Source organism: Salvia hispanica, chromosome 2, assembly GCF_029641045.1.
Source record: "Salvia hispanica isolate PSC_SH4W2 chromosome 2, Shi_PSC_v1, whole genome shotgun sequence".
NCBI classification, from domain to species: domain Eukaryota; kingdom Viridiplantae; phylum Streptophyta; class Magnoliopsida; order Lamiales; family Lamiaceae; genus Salvia; species Salvia hispanica.
In genome coordinates this window covers 24,360,128-24,386,461 of record NC_142693.1, presented here as the reverse complement: position 1 = coordinate 24,386,461, position 26,334 = coordinate 24,360,128, and the positions used below count along the sequence as shown (strand labels likewise).

Below are 26,334 nucleotides of genomic sequence, written 5' to 3'. Positions count from 1 at the left end.
TTGTTGAGGTTTGGGTTTATGGCTAGATGATGGAAGACGGAGGATTAGGTGTGGCTGTGATGGTGGTGCTACGGTGATTTTTTTATTTTTTTTTATTGGTGAATAATTTGGGGGATATGGATGAATGAAGACAGAGGATGAGCATGGGATGAAAGCACCATGTTCTCCGTAACGAGGCCGGATAACTAACTTCTCGGATTGATAAGGTGATCGAACCTTCGACGTTCTCGAAAGATAGACCACGAATTGTTGATTTTCGGACGTTCTCCGACGAACAACAATTAGGAACGAAAGATAATCTTCTTGTTGCTCAAGACAAGTTTAGGAAAAGTATTTCATTGATTCATTGATTGATTTCTCTCCTATTTATAATATTAGAATACTCCTAACCTAACTTATTGAATAAGAAACAAATATCGAAATATAAATAGAAAAGATATGGTGAATAAATAGAAAACTAAATAATTGGAATATCCTATGATATAGGATCGTATCAGTGAGTAACGAATCAAACAATAGAACTGGAGCAAATATGTCGATGCAAACCTCCTGCGGTTACAAAAATATTATGCACCTTACCTCCCACTCACTCCACTCTCCAATTGAGAGGCCACACAAAAAGGCGATTAATATTTACTATTCCCTCCGTCCCGCTTAAGATGACATGTTTTCCTTTTTAGTTTGTCCCAACTGACACATTTCCTTTTTTGGAAACTTTCTCTCTCCAATTAATACACTCAACCACTTTTTCCCACCCCTATTAATATATTCACCTTTCTCTCTCTCTATTTTAATACTTCCACCCACCCTTTCTCTCTCCAATTAAACACATTAACTAATTACTCCTAAAACCCCATGCCAGGTAAGTAATGTGTCACCTTAGCCGGGACGGAGGGAGTACTAGAATTAAGTCAACAAAATAATTGTCATATTTAAATAATAATATCTATTTTAAAAAGGCATTTCCTTAATACCCCAAAATAATATTATAATCATGACCAATTTTAATATTTCCCTTAATCATTTCCTCCTCCACTCCTGCTCCACTCTCACAAGAGAATAAAATAATATTATAATCAAGACCAATTTTAATAAGTGATAATAGATTATTTTATTCCATTGTGAGAGGTGGAGCAGGAGTGGAAGAGGAAAAGTGGATGAGGAGACCCTTACCGCCCTTCTATATATTGTATAGATTTTCAAAATCATTGTTAGATAAATAAAAAATGAAATATTCTATTATTACTGTTAGAAATTGATGGTTGATCCGAGAAGATGAAACATTGATTGAATCGAATGAAGAATCTTATTCAAAAGAGAAATTGAGCTCGCGAATTACAGAGATGAGACGGAGAAATCAAAACTGCAAAAACTAACTAGAATTGGGAAAGTTAACAACTATTTAAGCCCGAACTAAAAACAACGGTCATATTAATCTGAGATTCAACAATGAAGAAACGGACAGCTGTAACTCGCCCCTCAAGAGAACAGAAATATGGTAAGGCTTTTGAAAACCTGTTAGAAGATTATATGAGAGGTCCAAAAGCCAAAGTTGTTTTCCCCAAATCCAACTAGGAATCTCCCCTGCAATGCTATTGGCCGACAGATCCAATGCTTGCAGATCCAAATCTTTTATGAAATTGGGAAATTGGGACAAGTTACATGAAGCAAGGCTTAAACTATTTAATTGGAGACCACCATATGAACTCGACTTGACGTTGCCAACATCTACTGACAGGCTATTACGAGATAGCCCAAGGGATGTAAGATTGGGAAGTCTATGCAAGTTGACCAGTTGAAAAGTGCCATTAAATTGGTTGTACCTAAGACCAAGTTCCAACAATAATGGGAGAGCGAAAAGAGAGTAGGGGATGTTACTATAGAATGAATTATATCTCAAATATAAATAAGCTATATTGGAAAGACCTTTCAAACGGTAATGTTCCATAATTTCTGATTAGAGGTGGATTAATTTCTGAATACAAACGGTAATGTTCCATAATTGGGGATACCATTTATCATCAAGTGTTGGATGAAATGTTTTATTTTAAATTAGTTGTGTTTGTAACAGCGTTTCTTCTTCTCTGATAACATTTTAGCTCAACTTTCAACAATTTAAATGCTCAGATTCATTCTTACATCATTAATACGCTCACATATTTAGATGCAAAATGTAGGTATGTCTTCCATGCAGTCAAACTATTCGATAATTTGCCAGAAAAGGATTCTGAGAATATGTAGCATCCTTTTGGGGGAGCCCAAATTCGTTTTAGGCTTTCTATGGGCTTCTGAGCCCAATTCGTTTTAGTCCTTCTCAACCCATTAATGATTTAGTTTATTTTTGGAATTATTCTTTAGGACTTCATTTCTTTTCAAATTAGAATTCTTTTAAGGTCTATATTCATTGGGGTTTCCTTAATTAAAATTAGGTGTGTTTGTAACAGTGTTTCTTCTAAACATGAGATGAAATATAAAAATACTTGAACATAGTACAAATTGTTGAGTTATTAAACTCAATTACTTCTATATTAAGAAAAGGCTCGGTGGAAGTGATGAAGTAGGTGCATCACCTACTTATCATATGTGGATGAAATTTTGTTTCTTCATGGCTTAAGAGAAGGCCACAATCTCTCTACGTCACATGGCGGTGGGATGAGTGATCAATCTTTAATCTCTTCATGGCTAAGTAAATTGTCTCTTAGAATGATTATGAGGAGGTGACGTAGCTTGTATGTGTATAATAGTTAGCCATACATAGTTGACTACTTTATTATCTTTGAAATCTATAAATAGGTAGTTGTAGTTCATTGTAAAATCAATCAAGTTAGAATTGTGAGTGAGAGTTAGGAGGAAAGAGCCGTAGCTCATAGAGAGAAAGAGAGAAGAAAGCTTTGTAGTGCTGAAGTATTTTTGTTTGTGTGTATTTTATAATCCTGCTGTGAGAAGTCTATAAATACTTATCCTCCATATTTCATCCTTATTGAGTGTTCCTATACTTTGTATGTTAAATTTCCAACAAATCTGGTATCTAGAGCCACTCGATCCTACCTATGGCGGCAACGTTGAACATGGTCCAGCCCCAAATTCCCAAATTGGAGAAACACAATTATGGAAATTAGAGTATTCAGATGCGAGTCTTGTTGCAATCACAAGAGTTGTGGGATATTGTTCAAGACGGCTACACCGAACCTGCATCCCAAGAAGCCGAAGATTCAGGGAAGAACAACCAGAAGAACGCCCTCAGAGATGCAAGGAAACGAGACAAGAAGGCATTATTCAATATCTATCAAGGTATTGATGAAACCATGTTTGAGAATTAAGTGCTGCCACCACGTCAAAACAAGCCTGGGAGATTCTGAAGAATGCTTTCACCGGCGTTGATAAGGCGATACGAGTTTGACTGCAGATTCTACGTGGCGAGTTTGAAAGTTTGGCCATGTCTGAAACGGAGAGCATTTCAGACTATTTCACAAGAACATTAGTTATTGTGAATCAAATGAAAAGGCAAGGGGAGAACATTGAAGATGTTCGTGGCATTGAGAAAATTCTTCGATCCTTGACGTCGAAATTTGAGCACGTCGTTGCGGCTATCGAAGAATCAAAAGATCTCAACACCATGTCAATCGACCAACTGCAGAGCAGCTTGGAAGTCCACGAGCAACGCATGAAGAGAAAGATCATTCCGTCACTTGAGCATATGCTACAAGCGAAGATGTCAATTGAAGAAGATAAGAAGTCTGAGCCTGGGACATCGCATGGTGGATACAACCGAGGCTGAGGCCGAGGCCGAGGCTATCGTGGCCGAGGAGGACGCGGCCAGAATTACCAGTATGAAGGAGGACGTGGACAAAATTACTTAAATCAAGAAGGACGAGGCCAGAATTATCAAAACAAGGGAGGACGTCAAAACTTCACTTATCGAGGCAGAGGTAGAAATTCTTATGGACAACGAGGAAGAGGACAATACAGAGGCGGTTATTCTCAAACCTACAATCAACAAGGGTTTGATAAAGCAAATGTCGAGTGTTATACTTGTCACGAATTCGGGCATTACAGCTATGAGTGTCCAACAGCCGGAAATACCAGGACCAATCAACAAGTCAATTATGCCGAAGGTGGAGATGATGATGAGCAGGTAATTTCAACCTCCCTTTTTACATATAAAGAAATTGAGGGTAATCAGTATAGCACAATGTACTTTGATACTGGAGCAAGTAATCACATGTGCGGGAATAAAGATCAAACATGGAGCTGGGAGGATAAGAATATTGGAAGCATGCTAGAAATTGTACCTGATCAACATGAAGATGCATGTGAAATTAAAGAACCAAAATCACCTGAATCATCTCAAGGTCTAGGTGGAAAGCCAAGAAGAATGCGCGGTCTAAATTATATGTATGAAGCTACTGAAGGAGTTGATGGAGCTGAAGAAGAAAATGTGAATCTTATTTGTTTTCATATGGATGTGGATCTTGCCTACGCAGATGCTGTGCAAGACATTATAGAATTGAGCTTAAGGGAGGATGTTGAGTTATTAAACTCAATTACTTCAATATTAAATAAAGGCTCGGTGGAAGTGATGAAGTAGGTGCATCACCTACTTATCATATGTGGATGAAATTTTGTTTCTTCATGGCTTAAGAGAAGGCCACAATCTCTCTACGTCACATGGCGGTGGGATGAGTGATCAATCTTTAATCTCTTCATGGCTAAGTAAATTGTCTCTTAGAATGATTATGAGGAGGTGGCGTAGCATGTATGTGTATAATAGTTAGCCATACATAGTTGACTACTTTATTATCTTTGAAATCTATAAATAGGTAGTTGTAGTTCATTGTAAAATCAATCAAGTTAGAATTTTGAGTGAGAGTTAGGAGGAAAGAGTCGTAGCTCATAGAGAGAAAGAGAGAAGAAAGCTTTGTAGTGCTGAAGCACTTTTGTTTGTATGTATTTTGTAATCCTGTTGTGAGAAGTCTATAAATACTTATCCTCCATATTTCATCCTTGTTAAGTGTTCGTATACTTTGTGTGTTAAATTTCCAACACAAATGACAATAGCATGGATTATATCTGCTTTTGCTAGACAAAAACTGATACGAAATAATCTCGTATTGCATGAACTTCGCATGGTCTGATCGTTCGTTCAAGAAGAATTCATGTTAGTTTGTAAGAGAATGAGAGGCGAAATTAGATTTCTTATGGAATGATAAAACTAACGATGTATTTGTTGAAATAGAAAAACAAATATGTAATTAGTAGCTTTTAATTAGTTAGTTTATGTATTAATCCAGCCTATATATAAGGCATAATATTGTAAGTTGTAGTCAACTTTGGAAAAATGTAGTCATTAATGATAATATCCCCTTCTCTCTCCTTTAGTCAACGTCTTCTTCACAGTTTCTTCTTGCTCCTCTAATGGAGATTTCTCCATTCCAATCCAAATCGATTTGCCATTTTTAACATGGTATCAGAGCACAAATCCACCGCGCGCCTCTGATTACCTCTATCTCCTCTATCCTTTTTGGATTTTCGTTTGCCATTTTCTCATAGAGCTAGGGTTTGTGTTTTTGAATCGTGAGAAATTTATGCTGATTGTTCCGGGAGAGTTCTTCAAGCTAGATAAGATGTTTTCTGCCATAGTTCTTCCGCTTCAGGTGTTTTCTCAGTTCAAATCTCTTTGTTTTTGTTCAATTCCGATTTTAATCGGTTCTATCTCATATCAATCTCTTTTTTTTGTTTCTATTCACCGATTATCGGTTGAATTCGTCTCTATTGTCTGTGAATCTTTGTATTCCGTTTCCGATTGTGAATCGGTTTCTATTCTCTTTGAGATCCGTGAATCTCAAGTATGTTCATTGGATTTGTATAATCCAAGTTTCTATCTCTCCAATTAAAATCGGTTGAGTGTTTCGGTTTGAGAATATGTTTTCTCTAATTTGTTGTTGATAGAATCTCTGAATATATTTTCAGATCTATCTTTGTTTTCTGATTGTATCGGACAGTTTCCGATGTTTGAGTCTCTTTGAGATCCATGTGGAGTGTTTTTGGTGGATGGATAGTGATGCTCTGTTCACAAACCTCTTTGAGATCCCTGTGGAGATGGATAGTAATGCTCTTTTCACAAACATGGTTGCAACTGCAAGACCTTTTGTGAATGTTGATGGTCTTGCGTTGGTTATATGCTGGTAGTATGAGCCTCCTATGATGGAAAGAGCAGCACTATTGCATATCTCAAATTTGTTGCTGAGATGATGAAGATGTTTTTCACTCAATGAATCAAAGCTAGAAATTGGAGTGGAAATCTGCTATCAGAGCTTCTGCTACTGCTCGAACTGCAGAAAGCTCTTGTTGAGCTATATTGGAGGATGTTATATGGAATGTTTGGTGATCTTGGCTGTACTCAATGCTAGTGAATGTTTTGAGACAGCAAGGTTCTACCATAATATGCAGCAACAGCTCTAATTCCATCAAGTGGATGATTTACAAATGTTGAAGATGGATATTCTAAGTTAGAAGTTAGAAGTTAGAATGATATTTGATGTTTGTAGTTGTTTTGCTTTTTGATGATTGTAGTTGTTTTGCTTTTTGATGTTTTTGTCAAGATGGTTGCATTTGTTATGCTTCCATTGATGCAGTAAAATATATGACTTGGTGGCTAAGAAAGTTATATTTTGGATTTTATTTATTTCCTAGTTAGTAGAATTAGTAGATGGAAAATATTAATTGTTTTCCTTCTACAAATTAGGTTTTTCTTTTTGCTTATTTTCTTTAGAGTTATTTTTGCTTATAATCTTTTTAGTTATTTTCTTTCCATAAGTTTAGGATTTCCCTTGAAAAGGAACTTGTCGTGAATCTGGAACTGCTGAAAACTCCCTTTTGCACACCTTATCCAAATATCACGAAAATCAGGATCATCACGATATAGATCACCAAAAGTGCCAAATCCCACTACACGTGCCTGCATAGATGACAACAAGGCATGTCGTCGACTCAAAGCATCAGCCACTCGATTCTGCACGCCAGCCTTATGCTTAATTACAAAGTTGAACATTTGTATGAACTCCACCCATTTAGCATGACGAAAATTCAATTTGTGTTGTCCTTGTATGTATTTCAATGCCTCATGATCAGAATATAACACAAATCCTTGGACAAGAGGTAATGTTGCCAATGGTCAAGAGTACGAACAATAGCATAAAACTCTTTGTCATAAGTAGAATACCTCTTGCAGGCGTCACACAATTTCTCACTGAAAAAGGCAATCGACTTCTGATTCTGACTCAATACTCCACCAATCCCAACATTCGAAGCATCACAATGCACCTCAAACACATCATCAAAATTAGGCAAAGTCAAAACAGGGGCTTGGGTTACCTTTAACTTCAACAACTGGAATGCAGCGTCTGCCTCACTGCTCCACGTGAACTTCCCACCCTTCAAACATTCTGTGATCGGTGCAATAACTTCAACAATTGGTATCACGATAACGTAGATATGGCGGCAGACGTGGCGATGCTCGTGGCGGCAATCGTGGTGGGGAACTTGGAGATCTCTTAAACAAAGAGGCTGCACGACAGCGTGATCTGCGCGACATCGAGACGATGATCTGAGACAACAGGACCTCCAGCGCGAGATCGTGAACGGTGATCTGCGACAACAGGTTCGAGACCTACAACGACGATTGGCGCAACTGGAGAAGCGTCGGGGGAAATCCAACCCGATGAGATCTATTGCGCCCGAGCGTTGTTCGATGGACGATCCATTATTCAGCGACGTCTTTACATCATATGATGCGGATGAACCGTCAAAGAATTGTACCAGCAACTCGATGCCGGTGTATGATACGCCCGTATACGACGAGGATATATTGTTGATGCCGGTGTATGATGAGCCCATATACGACGATGATATATTGTGGATGCCAGTGTATGACGAGGATATATTGTCGATGGCGGTGTATGATAAGCCCGTATACGACGATGATGATCTCACTGATTCTGTTGTTGCTGCATCATCATCGAGGTTTGCACCTACAAGCAAATATTTTGTGTCTTACTTTGCTAAAGATCCGAGTGCTTCACTGTCAATATCTCTAGCCAAAACCAAACATGATGTTGTTGTTGGTTTTGATGAGAAGTTTGTTATCAGAAATAGTTTCTTAGATAAAGAGAAGTTGGGCAGCAAGGTTGCAGGAATTGACTGGAACTTCAGTGGCTATGGTGGCATAGATGAAGGTTGTTATGATGATTGGAGCCTTGACTTAATTATAGCTCATAAGGTTCTGGACATTGAAAATGTTCCAAGGTTTTCTCATTCTATGATTCTTGAAGGTGGAAGCATTCAGTTTGATGGAGAAGCGATGTGCCTTACAACAGAAGAGTGCCTAAACTACAAGGAGGTTGTTGAAGGCAATGGTGGTGGATTTGGGAGTGGAAAGTGGGGAAGGCTGAAGGGTTCGAAGAATAGGAAGATATTGCAAGTTAGTCATACTAAAAAGAGGAAAAAGAGAAGACGTATGAAAAATTGGGCAGAATGGGCTGGCATTATGATTAATGTAGTTGGAGAAATTTTGAATGGGTTAAGATGCTATTTCAATAAAGCAGACTCGAGAATTGACTCGAGGACGAGTCTTTTTCAAGAAGGGGAGTATGATGCAGTAAAATATATGACTTGGTGGCTAAGAAAGTTATATTTTGGATTTTATTTATTTCCTAGTTAGTAGAATTAGTAGATGAAAAATATTAATTGTTTTCCTTCTACAAATTAGGTTTTTCTTTTTGCTTATTTTCTTTAGAGTTATTTTTGCTTATAATCTTTTTAGTTATTTTCTTTCCATAAGTTTAGGATTTCCCTTTGCCTATATAAAGGCCTAATTATTGATCTTAAGAGATAGACTTTGATTATATATTTTGACATTGAGTTTTATACTCTCAAGTTCTCAATTTAGTTGAGTTCTTTTTATCTTATCAGTTCAGTCATTCTCATACCTCTCCGTTCATTTGCATCATTCATCTTGAGGGAGGCTGTTGAAATAGAAAAACAAATATGTAATTAGTAGCTTTTAATTAGTTAGTTTAGCATTAATCCAGCCTATATATAAGGCATAATATTGTAAGTTGTAGTCAACTTTGGAAAAATGTAGTCATTAGTGAAAATATCCCCTTCTCTCTCCTTTAGTCGACGTCTTCTTCACAGTTTCTTCTTGCTCCTCTAATGGAGATTTCTCCATTCCAATCCAAATCGATTTTCCATTTTTAACAGTATTTAAACCTAACTTACACGGTTCGACCTCCTAATCTATTCGGGAAAGAACCGGAAGAAAACCCGAACGGGGCTTTAAGCCCGACTCAATTTAAAATAAAACAAAACACAATTTAATAAAACAAAAGACTAAAGAAACAAAGCAATTGGTTCATCCTGCTCCGTTATCACCTCTTCCTCGTGGCGCTCTTCTTCTCCAACTGGTTGCTGCTCTTCCTCCTGTTCTGTTATTGGTCATATATCAAAAACACACAAACACACGTGAAGAAAACATGTCTCAAGAAATTTAATAGCAATACCAACACTACTGTCTCCTGGTTCGATTTCTGGCTACCATTCTTGCACGACGCCTTCTCATGTCTCTGGCAATGAATATGTCTTCAACAACTTCTTCTATTTTTCTGAAGTATTTCTGTCTAAATTTTCTGCAGAATATAAGTAGCCATACAATACTTCCGAATCCCACAACATATCCAAGTGCAGCAGATACGTATTCCCACTCAATCTCGCTCTTCTCTTCCACATCTTCATGTTCTCGCGGTGATAGCTCATCGGTATGACTGCAATTCGTGTTGAGAGGGAAACCACATAGGCCTGGATTTCCTTTGAAGGATTCAGCTGAAAATGTTTGAATTTGACGGCCGTTTGGGATCATTCTGACCAGCTTATTATATGACAGGTTCAACACTTCAAGGAATGTGAGTTCTCCTAGCTTCTCCAGGATCGGCCCTGTTAGTTGGTTCACAGAGAGGTCGAGTGATTCAAGATTACTCAACTGACCAAACGAATCTGGAATGTGGAATGGTTCCGTTGAGGCCATTGTGGGACAAGTTGAGATGATAAAGTGCGGTGAGATCACCAATTGCATTTGGTACCTCTCCAATGAAATTATTGCAAGAAAAATCAATACTACCAAATTTTGGCGAAATCTTTATAAATATTAACTCTATGCCTTTCATGATTAATGTCACTCCAACTCCGTAAGATTGTGGAGAACTCCATTGCATCATTCCCCTCCAACTTGAGAAGTTTATTGATTCCAGACGTCCACTGAAATTATTTGAAAATATATCCAGAATTCGAAGCACTGACCAGTTCATGTTACATGTCACTTCACCATGGAATCTGTTGGAGTGCAAAATAAGAACTCTCAATGAGGATGATAGCATGCATGGGAATGTATCGTTGATGTTGTTGCTCCTGACGTCCATGAACATCAATGACGTGCAATTTCTGAGAGATTTTGGGATCTTCTCTTCTAAATTATTATTGCTAAGCGCCAAATATTGTAGCTTACAATCCATAGAAAAAATATCTGGAATGTTGCCGTTGATGTTGTTGTTCCCAATGTCGATGACCTTCAACCACTGACAACTGTCGATGGACATTGGGATCTTCCCTTCCATACTATTATTGTTAAGCGATAGAACTTCTAGCCTACAATCCGATGGTAAATGATCTGGAATGCTTCCATTGAGGTTGTTTTGAGTATATCAGATTAAGCACCGAAATGTTTTTGAGTATGCAAGGGGGTATGCTGCCACTTAATTTATTTTCAGACAAATCAATAGAATCAAGGTTTGTGGCATTGCAAAGGAAGGTTGGAATTGATCCACTTAAACTATTATTAGAAAAAGACAAGATATAGAGTTGAGATTCAAGTGGAATGGGCAGCTGTAACTCTCCCCTGAACTGGTTAGATTCCAAGAATAGGAGCTCAAGAGAAGCAGGAATTTGGTAAGGTTTTTGAAACTCTGTTAGAAAGATTAAATGAGAGGGCCAAATAATCAAGTTGTGTTCCCCAAATCCAACTAGGTATCTCCCCTGCAATACTATTGGCCGAGAGATCCAAATACTTTAGATCCAAATGTTTGATGAAATCTGGAAATTGGGTCAAGTTACATGAACCTAGGCCTAATCTTTCCAATTTGAGACCTCCAAGTGAACTGGAATTGACATTGCCAACATCTACTGACAGGCTATATGAGATAGCCCAAGGTATGTAAGATTGGTTAGTCTAAGCAAGTTGACCAGTTGAAAAGTGCCATTAAATTGGTTGTAACCAAGATTAAGTCCCAACAATGATGGGAGAGAAAAAAGAGATTGGGGGATGTCACCAGAGAATGAATTTTCCCCCAAATTTATATAAACGAGATTGGAAAGACCTTCAAACAATGTAAGAGAAAGTGAGCCTGTCAAGAAGTTATATGACCAATCGACATTAAAAAGCTTGGTTAGGTTAGCAATGGTGGATGGTATAGAATCCATCAAACCGCAGTATTGAAGAGTCAAGGTGGTCGGACTTGGAAATTTGGTAAACAAGTCTGGAAGTTCTACTGTTGAAAGATCATTATAATCTAGTCGAAGAATCGAGAGGGAATGGAGTTGCCAAAACGACCTTGCTAAAGGGCCTGAAAGAGAACAACGGTACAAGCTCAAAGCGGTGAGGTTGGGTAAATATGATGAAACAATGTGGCTCCATTTATTCCTTTCATCTGAGGTAATATTGACATAATTAAGATACAACCCTCTAAGCCCTGTTAGATTTTGAACAAGCATTTCCAAATTTGGATACTCAAGACTTACACACTCTCTGGGTGTCCAACAATCATGGTTGGAGATATCGATACTAACCAGTCTCTTCAACGATGAAATGTCAACCGGAACCTGCCCACCAAAATGAGCGTGTGACAAATTCAAGTGTGTCAAATAAGTGAAATTGCCAATACCTTTTGGAATGGGAACAGTAGTTGAAATTATTGTAGGCAAGGTTAAGTTTTTGCAGATATTTAAATTTGAAGAGACTCGACGAATCACCAATTCCACCACAAATGGCCTCATCATCGAGCTGCAAACCAACGACGTGGCCAGAAGCATCACATTCCACTCCATACCACAAGCAGCACTCGCCACTTTTATTCCATCGCACCAGTTTTGTTGAAAGAGAAGAATTGAAAATCAACTCATCCTTGAGTTGAAGCAACAAGATTTCCTGATGACGAAGGCATTTGTTATTATAAGAATGGGTAGTGAAAATGAAGGACGAAATAAGTATACAAATGAACAACAACATTGGAAGCATTGTGGAAGAAGATATTGATTTTTTTTTGTGTACAAATGAAGATTAGGTGCAAGTAGCTTTAAATAGGCAATTGCAGTTCACTTGGATATCTTGTTACCACCACTTGGAAGACATAATAATGTGGGTAGGGGTTTGTACATTTTAGTTCTATTCACAATTAATTGTAAGTTCTTTTTCTTGGTCTTTGTTTTATGTAAATTCCACAAGTAGGCATATTTGAATTGGACTTGAAGAAAATGATAGAACATCACCGAGTCTTGAGTTGACCTGAGGTCCACCTTCTTTTAAGTCATACTCACTCCGTCCCCAATTAGGAGTCACACTTTGACCGGACACGAGTTTTAAGAAATGTAAAAAAAAGTTGATTGAAAAAGTTAGTGGAATGTGGGACCCATTTTTTTATATTGGTTTTATAATAAAATGTGAGTGAATTGAGTTAGTGGAATGTGAGACCTACTTACTATTTATGGTAAAAATGAAGTGTGACTCTTAATTGGGGACGGACCGAAATAGAAAAGTGTGACTCTTAATCGGGGACGGAGGGAGTAATAGTAATTACTTAAAAAAACAATGTGTAGGTGTTAAATTCTTGCTTAGCAACTTTCATGATTCAAACGTGCCACAAGAATGACCGAAATTGAATGAGACAAAAACTTTAGGCCATGCTTGGTATGATGGAATGGAATGAGGATGGAATGGAATGAAGATAGGAATGAAATGTCAATTTCCTTGGATTTCCTTTTCATTTTCATCCATTCACCCATTCATTTCATCACACCAAGCAAATGAATAGATTGATAGTAGGAATCACATTCCATTCCATCATACCAAGAAGCCCCTTAGTTTCTTAAAGTCAACTTAATAATATTGGACCTAACTGCAAAACAATGAACATCACCATTATAAGTGGTTTCGAAACCCTGGAAACTAAAAATTGAATGAAGTGAAATTATGAAAATTTTAAAGTCTAAAAAAAATAATGAAATGATGATGTGACCCTTAAACGTGTCAAGTCATTTCGACAAAGTTGATATTTTCGACATCATCGGCTGATAGAATTGCATTATTTAAGTATTACTATAATTTTTATAAGCATTGTTCGATAAATGAAAACGAAATATTCTATTATTACCATTATACGTTGTTAAACTAAAAGTTTACAGGGGATTGTAATTTTTTATGAACAGAGAAGAACTCTGTAAACTCTTGACTAAACCTATAAAGTTATATAGCAAATATGAGAATTTCTTGTGGAGTTGTAATTAAACACTTAAGCAATTGTTATAGAAAGACAATGTGGTATACTATCATTTTCTTTCATAAAAGTCTCTTGTCTTAATTGGAGAAAAACTTTTCTGTGCCGTGTGTTCAACTTGTGTTTTTCCACTAAAAATACAAAGAAAATTAGATGACTTGTGATATACGGGTGACTTGGAGACTGGAGTTATGGTTGATGTAAAAGATACTTATAACAATTTAGATTATTTAATCTCAGCTATACATTTGGCAAAAATGTGAACCTTCTATAAAATGTTAATTATACTTTGAAATGAAATACTATAATCTAAAAAATAAATATATAAAATCATTAATGGGCTGAATAAGGCCTGAATCGATTTTGGACTGATCAGATAAAAAGTGTTGCTCCATCTATTCATTATCCCTTCCTTGAAGACAGTTTATCAGCCTGTGAAACATATCACCAGATAAAGACATTGGATCCAATTCCAAGTACTAAATCTTGAATTTTTGGGTCGGGCCATTTATATATTGAGAACCATTTCACCAACGTAATGATTTGGACCTCTGACTTTATAAATTATAGCGTTATGTCGCAAATGTCATTTATGTTCACTTTATTATCAAATATGTGAAGAAGGCTTAACCTATCCTACAATTATACCACTCTAAATCATCTTCTTCAAGCATATCATCCAACACCTTTCGGTGCAACGAGAATATCATCCAACACCTTTAGATTTTAAATAGTGTGTGGAAAATGATGCTACATCAGCTCAATTGCTTAAATGAAAATATTGCAAATATATAATCAAAGTATGAAATAAATCAAATAATTATAGTATAGTATAATGAAAGTATGAAATATCACTGCAACAAAAAAATGGCTACTGTAGGGATCAGATTAGTCTAGATTTACTAATTACCGAGACCTCTTTGTTCTTGTACAAGAGAGCTCAGCCAAACTCTCACCCACGCGGCTGATTTACACAAGTAATACAACTAAGATTACAAGAATCTAGTTTTACCTATTACAAGGTCTTGAAGCTATCACTACAGCTTCAATCGTACTCAATTGCACCTGCACACTCAAGAAACAAGTTAGAACTACTAAGAGAGATCCTCTCGGATCTAAACACTAGAACTCAACTACACAACAGAGAGCAAGAACAAGAGATCAAAGGAACTTGGCTCAGAACCCGCCGCAATCAACACTGATCTATTCTTCCAGAACTTAGATCCAAGGGAGCACCAATGGATTGGATAGAGTTAACCCTCAGACCACCAATACCTCCACCGTGAAAGCCCCTCACACCAGATCAAGTTCCACCGAACAAATCTCCACACACACTCTTCGGGTTCTCACAAAACCCTAGTTCCACTCCAGTAAAAAGAAATCGAAGAGATTGCCTCACACTAGCACTCACAAGAGATCAACCACTCAAAGAACCATGGGAGATCACCAAGAGATGGCCGGAAGTCCACCGGAGAAGAGAGGAGAGAAGAGAGAGACACTCTGATTCACAAGGAAGAGAGAGAGAGAGATTGTGAGTAATGAAACGGCTCAACCAAGCCAACACTCACATAAAACACTCAACCCTACATCCAACGGTCAGAAAACAGCATCTGAGAGAGAGGGGCAGGGGCACGTGGCAACATCTGGAGTGAGGAGGTAAGTAATTGGGCTCAGCCCAATTAATAACACATGGGCTTAACAAATAATCACAGCCCAATAAGAGTCCATCCAAAATCCAACATACTCCACCTTGGACTTTTATTCTGGGAAACCAATCAAGTGCTGTGGGCTGAGGCAAAATCATCATAGCCTACAAGGCAGATCCCTCAGCACCAAAGGACTAAGTCCACAAGCATCTTGGGAACTACCAGGTTGCCTTTAGACACCAGAGGGGCTGACACCCATTAGTCTAAAGGACTTCATGCCTCCAGCCACCTACCACCCTTACCACAGCTGATAAGGTGGCTGAGGTCTTTCCCCGGGACATGCAACCTATCCTAGATCAAAATGCAAGTACTTAATGCAGAAAAGAAGTTTTTCCAAAGGTAAGGGTTTAGTTCCCATGTCAGCTGGGTTTTTATCAGTATGCACCTTTTGAAGAAACACTTCACCTTTTTCTACAACATCCCTAATGTAATGAAACCTTACATCTATATGCTTTGTTCTATCATGAAAAACAGGATTTTTACATAACTGAATAGCAATTGAGAATCAGAGAACAACACAGGAGAGGATTTCACAAACTTGAGTTCAGAAAGTACTCCCTTTAACCATACAGCCTCTTTCATTGCCTCAGTGATAGCAATATACTCAGACTCAGTGGTGGACAGTGCCACAATATGCTGCAGTTGTGATTTCCAGCTTATGCAATACCTACACACTGAAAATACATAGGAGGTGGTTGACTTCCTCTTATCTCTGTCATTAGCATAGTTGGAATCCACAAAACCAGTTAGTAAAACACCATCATCACATTTAGAATAGCACAAACTATACTTAGCAGTTTGTTTCAAGTATCTAAGAAGCCATTTCAGAGCTTCCCAATGAACAGGACCAGGATTAGACATATATCTACTAAGACAAGATACAACATAGACAATATCAGGCCTAGTGCTAACCATCAAGTACATAACAGATCCAATAGCATTTGCATAGGGAATTCTTTTCATAGCATCAATTTCAGACTGAGACTTAGAGCACAAATCTTTACTCAACATAAAATGAGCAGCTAAAGGCACAGAAGCAGGCTTAGCATCAAACATGTTGAACTTTTTCAGAATTTTGTACACATAAGGTTCTTGATGCAACACAAGGGTGGATGTATCTCTATCTCTATAGATATTGATCCCTAAGATTTTCTGAGCATCACCTAGATCCTTCATATCAAAATTCTCACTCAAAGCAGCTTGCACACCCTTAATGGTTTTCAAACAAGGACCCATTATAAGCATATCATCAACATATAAAAGCAAAAACACAGGCACAGTGTCAAGGTTCTTCACATACAAGCAAGCATCAAAGGTACTTCTAACAAAACCTAACTTTTGCATGCATGTATTAAACTTGATGTTCCACTGCCTAGGTGACTGTTTTAAACCATAAAGGGCCTTTTTCAACAAGCACACATGATTGGGAAGCTTGGGATAAACAAAGCCCTCAGGCTGTTTCATGTAAATGGGCTTATCAAGATCACCATGTAAGAAAGCAGTTTTAACATCCATCTGTTTCAATTCCCAATTAAAATGACCACACAAAGCCAACATCATTCTAACAGTTGTGAATTTAACAACAGGGGCAAAGATTTCTTGTAATCCACCCCCTCTTGTTGAGTAAACCTTTTGCCACCAATCTGGCCTTGTACCTAAGGCCCTCCACCTCATTTTTCAGTTTATAGAGCCACCTGCAATCAACCACAGATGCACCAGGAGGCAAAGGTACAAGAATCCAAGTGAAATTAATTTTCAGAGAATGCATCTCCTCCATCATGGCATTATGCCACTGACTCCAGAATTTAGACTTAGTAGCCTGCTTATAGGTTTGAGGCTCATCACCATCAGATTCATAAACATTGAAAGCCAAATTAATCAGAGCAACTAAACCAACAAAGCCATCATATCTAGAGGGTTTACCAACATTTACCCTTCTAGTTCTATCTCTAGATAAAATATAATCCTGCAAGTTAGTATTATCAATAGCATTTTGAATGTCACTAGGGCTATTTATCACATTCTGAACAGGAATAGGAGGAGAGTTTCTAACAGGACTATTATGCAAATTAGGCACATTGTCATCAACATTTTGGGTAGGGTTATTATGCAGCAAATTTTGGGTTTCCTTCATCAAGTGTCTCATTAGGAGTATAGACTGGATAAGTGTTCCAAAATGGCTGCTCCACCTCACTTGGAGCACCACTAGGATGCTCTACTCCAGTGAGTGTATCTGTGGACTCCACCTCAGTAAGAGGTTCATTATCCACATCAATAGGATCTGGGCTCAATGTCAGCCTTAAGCAGGGGAATTCATCTTCATTGAAGACCACATCCCTACTTATTATGACCTTGAACCCAGGTTCATCCCTTAGCCAGACTCTATACCCTTTGACACCTTCAGGATAACCTAGAAAAACACCTTTCCTAGATCTAGGCTCAAGTTTGTCAGACTTATTATGCACAAAAGCAGTACAGCCAAAAACCCTTAGGTGAGAAAAAACAAGAGGCTTGCCATAGAACACATACTCAGGACACTGACCAACCAGAGGCACAGAAGGAGACCTATTTACCAAATAAGTAGCAGTTAACAAAGCCTCACCCCAAAACTTTTTTGACAATCTAGACTTAGAAAGCATGCATCTCACTTTTTCAAGTAAAGTCCTGTTCATTCTCTCACCAAGTGCCATTTTGTTGTGGGGTATAAGGCACAGTTCTATGTCTTTTAATTCCAAAGCTATCACATAAATCATCCATCTGATTATTACAAAACTCCAGGCCATTATCAGTTCTAATAGCCTTAATCTTCTTACCAGTTTGAGTCTCAATCAAGATTTTCCAAGTTTTAAGTTTTTCAAAAACATCAGACTTGTGTCTCATCAAAAACCACCACACTTTTCTTGAGAAATCATCAATCACAGACAAGAAGTAGACACATCCAGAGTGAGAAGACACTGAAGCTGGACCCCAAACATCCATATGCAAATATTCCAGAATACATTTACTCACATTAGCAGGAGCAGGGGTACTTGGGAAAGAAACTCTGTGTTGTTTACCCAGCACACAAGAATCACAGAAAGGCAACTCACTTTGAACATCATTATCAGAAAGAATGACATGTTTTTTCAGGATACTCAAACCTTTTGCACTCATATGACCTAGCCTATTATGCCACAACATGGTTCTGTCAGTTTTAACTACATTAGCATAAGCTTTGTCACATGCAAGAGGCACAACATTACACACATATAAGCCACATTTCTTCTGAGCTTTGAAAAGACACATAGAACTTCTGCAAATTTTCATACAGCCTTCCCCCCACTTCCCTCCCATACCCTCATTTTCAAGAGCAGTACAAGACATCAAATTATAGCATAAATCAGGAACATATCTGACATCCTTCAGGCTGAGCACATAACCATTTTCAAACTTCAAACACACAGTGCCAATACCAAGAATTTCACACTTCTTGTCATCAGCCATAGACACAAAAGTCTTAGTAACAGGTTTTAACTCAGAAAACACTTCCTTAAAAGGACTCACATGATAAGTACATCTAGAATCACACAGCCAATCATTTGAAGTGAAGGGACATGCAGGAGAGGCATTAACAAATTGCAGGTCATGCACCATGAAAACAGAATCATTTACATTATCATAAGCAGCAACATTAACCAGGGTTTCAACTTGGGAATTATTGTTAGGGAACTTATTCTTCTTAGGTTTTGTACATTTTTTCTTATAGTGCCCAATATCACCACAGTTGAAACACTTCCTATAGGTGTTAGGATCCTTGCTTCTAGACCTAGATCTAAACTTTTTCCTAGAGTTTGAGGAATTACCAGAACCACTACTGGGCTCATTGCCCCCTCTAGATTTAGATCTACCCCTGACATTCAACACCTTATTGTAAGCAGTCTTGTCAGCAGCCCTTCCCTTAAGTTCAAGTTCTTTGGATTTCAAGGAGCTAATAATGAGGTCTAGAGGAGCAGAATCTCTACCATACTTAATGGCAGCCTTAACATCACTATAGGAATCAGGTATGGCATTCATCAGGGCTATACTTGTGTATTCATCTATGGTTTTATCACCTGACCTCTTAATGTCCTGTACTAACTTCTGAAACCTATCCACATTGTCATCAATGTCTTTAGCAAGATCAAGCTTAAATTTGAACAATTTTTCAAGCAAATACATTCTGGAAGACATAGAGGTTTCAGTATACAGAGTATCAAGCAATTTCCACATTTCAGCAGCAGATTCCTCATGATCAACTTTCCTAATCACAGAATCAGATAGATTTAACACAATGGTAGCCCTTGCCAGATCATTCATCTCATCAATTTTATCCTGAGTAGTATCCTATGGTAAAGTACCATCAACAACTTTGAAAACTTTTTGTTGAATCAAAACACATTTCATTTTCTGTTTCCAAATAGCAAAATCATTTTTTCCATTATAAGGAACCAAACCAACAGGTTGAGCCATTTTAGCAAGAAAATTTACAAGAAAGCAGGAAGCAAGACAGAAACACAGAGACATACACACAGCCTTACACACCTGAAAGCACAGAGACATACACCGGCAACACAAGAACGGACCAAGAGCTTTCACACAACAGAAAGGGACTCAAATCCTTGACTGTCACGAGCAAGACTGGCCAAGGCTATCCCAGCTCGCAATCACTCACTACTGGAGGGCGCAGGGGGTCACTTGGGCAGTACAAGATGCTTGGTGGTCAAGTAACTTGAGATCACAGATCACAGAGCACTAAAACCAGCGGAAGCAACACAGAGAAAAGAAAGCACAGAAGTCCTAAGTCCTTGCCAGAGACTGTCTACCAGAAACAAAAGCCCAAACCTATAGTTGGCACTAAACAGAAACATAAACCAAGAAGGATAAGCCAATTTACCAGAGTGAATCCCCTCTCGAAGGAGGATTCCACTTGCCCACCTCCTTAAGCGACTCGGCGTGCTAGACTAATCCCCCCGTGGCTCTGATACCACTGTAGGGATCAGATTAGTCTAGATTCACTAATTACCGAGACCTCTTTGTTCTTGTACAAGAGAGCTCAGCCAAACTCTCACCCACGCGGCTGATTTACACAAGTAATACAACTAAGATTACAAGAATCTAGTTTTACCTATTACAAGGTCTTGAAGCTATCACTACAGCTTCAATCGTACTCAATTGCACCTGCACACTCAAGAAACAAGTTAGAACTACTAAGAGAGATCCTCTCGGATCTAAACACTAGAACTCAACTACACAACAGAGAGCAAGAACAAGAGATCAAAGGAACTTGGCTCAGAACCCGCCGCAATCAACACTGATCTATTCTTCCAGAACTTAGATCCAAGGGAGCACCAATGGATTGGATAGAGTTAACCCTCAGACCACCAATACCTCCACCGTGAAAGCCCCTCACACCAGATCAAGTTCCACCGAACAAATCTCCACACACACTCTTCGGGTTCTCACAAAACCCTAGTTCCACTCCAGTAACAAGCAATCGAAGAGATTGCCTCACACTAGCACTCACAAGAGATCAACCACTCAAAGAACCATGGGAGATCACCAAGAGATGGCCGGAAGTCCACCGGAGAAGAGAGGAGAGAAGAGAGAGACACTCTGATTCACAAGGAAAAGAGAGAGAGAGATTGTGAGTAATGAAACGGCTCAACCAAGCCAACACTCACATAAAACACTCAACCCTACATCCAACGGTCAGAAGACAACATCTGAGAGAGAGGGGCACGTGGCAACATCTGGAGTGAGGAGGTAAGTAATTGGGCTCAGCCCAATTAATAACACCCGGGCTTAACAAATAATCACAGCCCAATAAGAGTCCATCCAAAATCCAACAGCTACAGATGCCAATTTGTGTGTCTAACTAGACCACCAACACTTCATAAAATATCCTTTGTTGGTGTTCCAACTAAATTTATTGGACACAAATATAAGCGTCCTTAAGACGCAAAAAAATATGATAATTTGTTCTCAATTTTTAGGGATGCTTCTCAATTTTTATATCCTTGAAAGATACTCCCTACTTCCCAAGATATTAGAGCCCTTTCTTTTGGGCACATGAATTTATGAGATGTTGTTTAGTGGTGTAAGTGTAGTTTGTAGTAAAGTAAATTTTTACCATAAATAGAAATGACTCAAATATGTTGGGATACCCCAAAAAGGAATAAGGGTCTAATATCTTGGGACGGAGGGAGTATGTTTTTTTAGTGACCTCAAATCTGTCTAAGATGTTATTTTCACAAATAGGATATATTGATCTTATTTCACAAATCAACTACTATATGGAAAGAATGCTACAACATCGCAACATAGATCGGAATCCCACTAATCCTACTCAACCGAGTTTGCAGATTAAGACCAAAAGTCTCCCAGCAGGTGACGAGGTCTGAACCTGTAATATCTTTTAAGACATGGCATTGCATTGCATAATTTTTCGACGACATTAAAAATTTTAAGAAAAAATGATTTCATATTGTCTTCATATGACTCCGAAGACCCAAGTCAATTTCCAAGTCTTTCCAATTCTATACGTTAGTGCAGTTAATTTACAAGTCACAACTCATAGTATTATTTTTCTTCAAAAGTTTTTACGGTTAATTAAATCACTCCCTAGCCAAAAAAATTCCCATTTACAGATTTACTACTCTTTTTATCCATTAAAAATAGTTTAATTTTGCCATTTTGAAATATCCACAAAAAAGTGGTCCTATTTCTAAAAATGGAAATTTTCTATATATCATACCGTGTTTATAGAAATTATAATACTGAAAATATTGTTGTGTCATCAGACACTAATCTATGACCAATTCACAGTTCTAAATTATTGGAGTTTGCCACCAATAATTCTCTGTTTGGTACATCCATTGACCTCAAGTCAACTCATTGTAACTTTGATGAAATTAACATATATCAGTGCTATCATTTTTTTCAAATCCAAATCATGTAGGCCTTACTTGTGGAATTTTATGTGTTTGATTAACTCACTCTAATATAAACAGGCTTTAATTTTTATGTTAAAACTAATGATATAATTAAAATGAAATAAAAATTAATGATGATAATATTTCACTCCAACCATTATGTAGACATTCAAGTGGTGATCTAAAAAGATATCCAAGTGAACTGCGATTGTTTATTTAAACCCGATTGCACATACCTTCATTTGTACACAAAAACCTCTTTCACAATGCTTTCAAACATGTTGTGGTTCATTTGTTTCCTAATTTCGTCCTTCATTTTCACCACTCATTCTTATAATACCAAATGCCTTCATCATCAATCAGGAAACCTTGTTGCTTCAACTCAAGCATGAGTTGATCTTTGATTCCTCTCTTTCTACAGAACTCGTGCACTGGAATAAAAGTGCTGGGTGTTGCCTGTGGCATGGTGTGGAATGTGATGCTTCTGGCCACGTTGTTAGTTTGCAGCTCGAAGGTGAGGCCATTTATGGTGGAATTGGGGATTCATCGAGTCTCTTCAGATTTAAATATATGCAGAAGCTTAACCTTGCCTACAATTACTTTAATGATGTCATTCCAAAAGGTATTGGCAATATGACTTGTTTGACATATTTGAATTTGTCACATGCTGGTTTTTTTGGGCACTGAAATTTTGACCTTAACGAGATTGGCTAGTCTAGATATCTCCAACGAGTTTGGCAATACTCTTAGCCTTGAGAACCCAAATTTGGAGATGCTTCTCCAAAATCTAACCGAGCTTAGAGAGCTCTATATTGATCATGTCAGTATCACTGCTTTAGATGAAAGGCTAAAATGGGGCCACACTGAATCATCACATTTACCCAACCTCACCTCTTTGAGCATGATTGATTGTAGCCTTGATGGCCCTTTGCCTAAATCCTTTTGGCAACTTCATTCCCTTTCTATTCTTCGACTAGATTGGAACAATCTTTCAGCTGTAACACTTCATGACTTATTCACTAATTTTCCAAGTCTGACCACCTAGACTCTTAGTGGCTGCATTTTAAAAGGAAACTCCCTTCCATCCACCTTTGCTAACCTAACCAAGCTGATTCATGTCAGTTTGCCAGATTACTCCTTGACTGGCTCACTTCCTTCTACATTGTTTGCTAACCTAACAGAGCTGATTCATGTCGATTTGTCACATAACGACTTGACAGGCTCACTTCCTTCTACACTGTTTGATAATCTAACGGAGCTGATTCATGTCGATTTGTCATATAACGACTTGACAGGCTCACTTCCTTCTACATTGTTTGCTAACTTAACAAAGCTTATTCATGTCTATTTGTCAGATAACTTCTTCACAGGCTCACTTCCTTCTACATTCTTTGAAGGTCTTTCCAATCTTGTTCATCTTGATCTTAGAAACAACCATTTCAATGACACTTTTCAACTGGACAGTAGCTTGACCAATCTCACAGAGCTTTATCTATCCGGCAGTAGCTTGTCAGTACATGTTGGAAACGTCAATTCAAGTTCATATGGTGGTCTCCAATTAAAAGTGTTACACCTAGCTTCATGTAACTTGTCCCATTTTCCTGATTTCATCAAAGATTTGGATCTGCAAGAATTGGATCTCTCGGCCAATAGTATTGGAGGAGAGATACCAAGTTGGATTTGGGGAACACAACTAAAGAACCTTGACCTCTCAATTAATCTTCTAACAGATTTTCAAAATCCTTACCATATTCCAGCTTCTCTTGAGAGCTTATCCTTGAACTCTAACCAGCTCAGGGGAGAGTTACAGTTGCCCATTCACTTGAATCTAATCTCTGATACTTGTCTGTTGCTAATAATAGTTTTAGTGGATCAATTCCAATCTCCTTATGCAATGGTGCACATCTCGATTCTCTTGACATGTCTAGAAATAAATTAAGTGGCAGCATACCCCCTTGACTACATGAAATCATTCAGGGGCTTGATATGAATCAAAACAACATCAATAGCAGCATACCAGATATTATTTCTATGGATTGTAAGCTACAATATTTATTGCTTAACAATAATAATTTAGAAGGGAAGATCCCAAAATCTCTCAAAAGTTGCATGTCGTTGGAGATTATGGACGTCGGGAACAACAACATCAACGATACGTTCCCGTGCATGCCATCATCCTCATTGAGTATTCTTATTTTGCACTCCAACAGATTCCATGGTGAAGTGACATGTATTATGACCTGGCCAGAGCTTCGAATTCTAGATATATCTTCAAATAATTTCAGTGGACATCTGGAATCAATAAATTCCTCTACTTGGTGGGGAATGACGCAATGGAGTGATGCTGAACCGTACAAAGTTGAAGTGACATTAATCATGAAAGGGCTACGGTTATAACTTGAAAACATTTGCCCAGACTTTGGAAGTATTGATTTTTCTTGCAATAATTTCATTGGAGAGATACCAAATGCAATTGGTTATCTTAACTCGCTTTATCATCTCAACTTGTCCCACAATGCCCTCAACGGAAGCATCCCTCAGTCATTCGGCCTCTTGGGCAAGCTCGAATCACTTGACCTCTCTCGAAACCAGCTAACAGGGCCAATACCGATGGGGCTTGGAGAACTCACATTCCTTGAAGTCTTGAACCTGTCATACAACAAGCTGGTTGGAATGATCCCAAAAGGCCGTCAAATTCAGACAATTTCAGCTAATTCTTTGAAGGAAATCCTGGCCTATGTGGTTTCCCTCTCAACACAAACTGCAGTCACACTGATGAGCTATCACTGCAAGAACACGAAGATGTGGAAGAGAAGAGGGAGATTGAGTGGGAATACGTATCTGCTGCACTTGGATATGTTGTGGGATTTGGAAGTATTGTATGGCTACTTCTATTCTGCAGAAGATTCAGAGCCAAATACTTTGGCAAAATAGAAGAAGTAGTTGAAGACATATTCATTGCCAGAGACATGAGAAGAAGGCGAGCAAGAATGGTAGCCGGGAATCGAGCCAGAAGACAGTAGTGTTTTCTTCATAAGCCGTTTTTGTTTGGTGAGTTTATGTATATGTCGTGTGTTTTCTTCATAAGCAGTTTTTGTTTGGATATGTTTCAATAATTTTTTTTTGGTGTCACTTTAGATAAAATATCTATAATTAATTTCATTTGTCGGACTTGGATTTGTTGTGGGCCGAAGGATTCTAATTTGAAAGGATTCTATTAAAAGGATTCTAATTTGAAAAGAAGCAAAATACTAATGAATAATAATTCCAAATATATAAAAAATCAATAATGAGCTGAAGAAGGTCTAATACGAATTTGGGCTCAGAAGCCCATAGAAAAGTCCACCATGAGTATTTTGTTGTACTTGCAAGTATTTTCATTGGCTTAAGAATCATAGGCTTATAAGAAGGAAAGCGAGCTTATATTGAGACAGAGTTAATATATTTTAAAAATTAATTACTCTCTTCAATATACATGTAAAAATTGAATTTGGAAAATTGGCTCGGCTTCAATTAAGCACTTGCAATTTTCGCTCGACTAATAAACGAACCAAGCTCGAGCACAATTGTTTCTGCTCAGGCTTAGTTCAATTTCATGGACTTGCAATTTTAATAAAGAACTAAGCTGAGCAGAAACAATTGGGCTCGAGCTTGGTTCGTTTACTTGTCAAGCGAAAATTCCAATTGCTTAATTGAAGCCAAATGAATTTTCTAATTACAATTTATGCATGTATATTGAGTAATTAATTTCTAAAATATATTAACTTCGTCTCAAGCTCGTTATCCTTTATTGGACGTATAACTCAAAATGGCTCACTTAAAAAAATCCTTATTTAACATGAAATCAATTGCATATCATATTACAAATTTTTGAACTCAAAGGGATTAATTTTCACCAAAAATAGAAAATAGAATAACATACTTACAATATAAGTAATACACACAAGTAATAAAAACGAATTTATGGGATCTTTTCTTATTGCAACAATCATAATAAGAAATAAATGAAATATATATCCTCCTTTAGTCTTCAGACATCAAGGGATGTGCATCTGATAATGATCTGGCAATACCATGATC

General features: G+C 37.8%; 2 pseudogenes; one reads left to right on the top strand and one right to left on the bottom strand.

The window, feature by feature from the left end:
• Window positions 1–9,164: 9,164 nt before the first annotated feature.
• Window positions 9,165–12,341, bottom strand: LOC125189977 (uncharacterized; annotated as a pseudogene).
• Window positions 12,342–22,520: 10,179 nt separating this feature from the next.
• LOC125189952 (receptor like protein 27-like) lies at window positions 22,521–25,277 on the top strand (annotated as a pseudogene).
• Window positions 25,278–26,334: the final 1,057 nt, after the last annotated feature.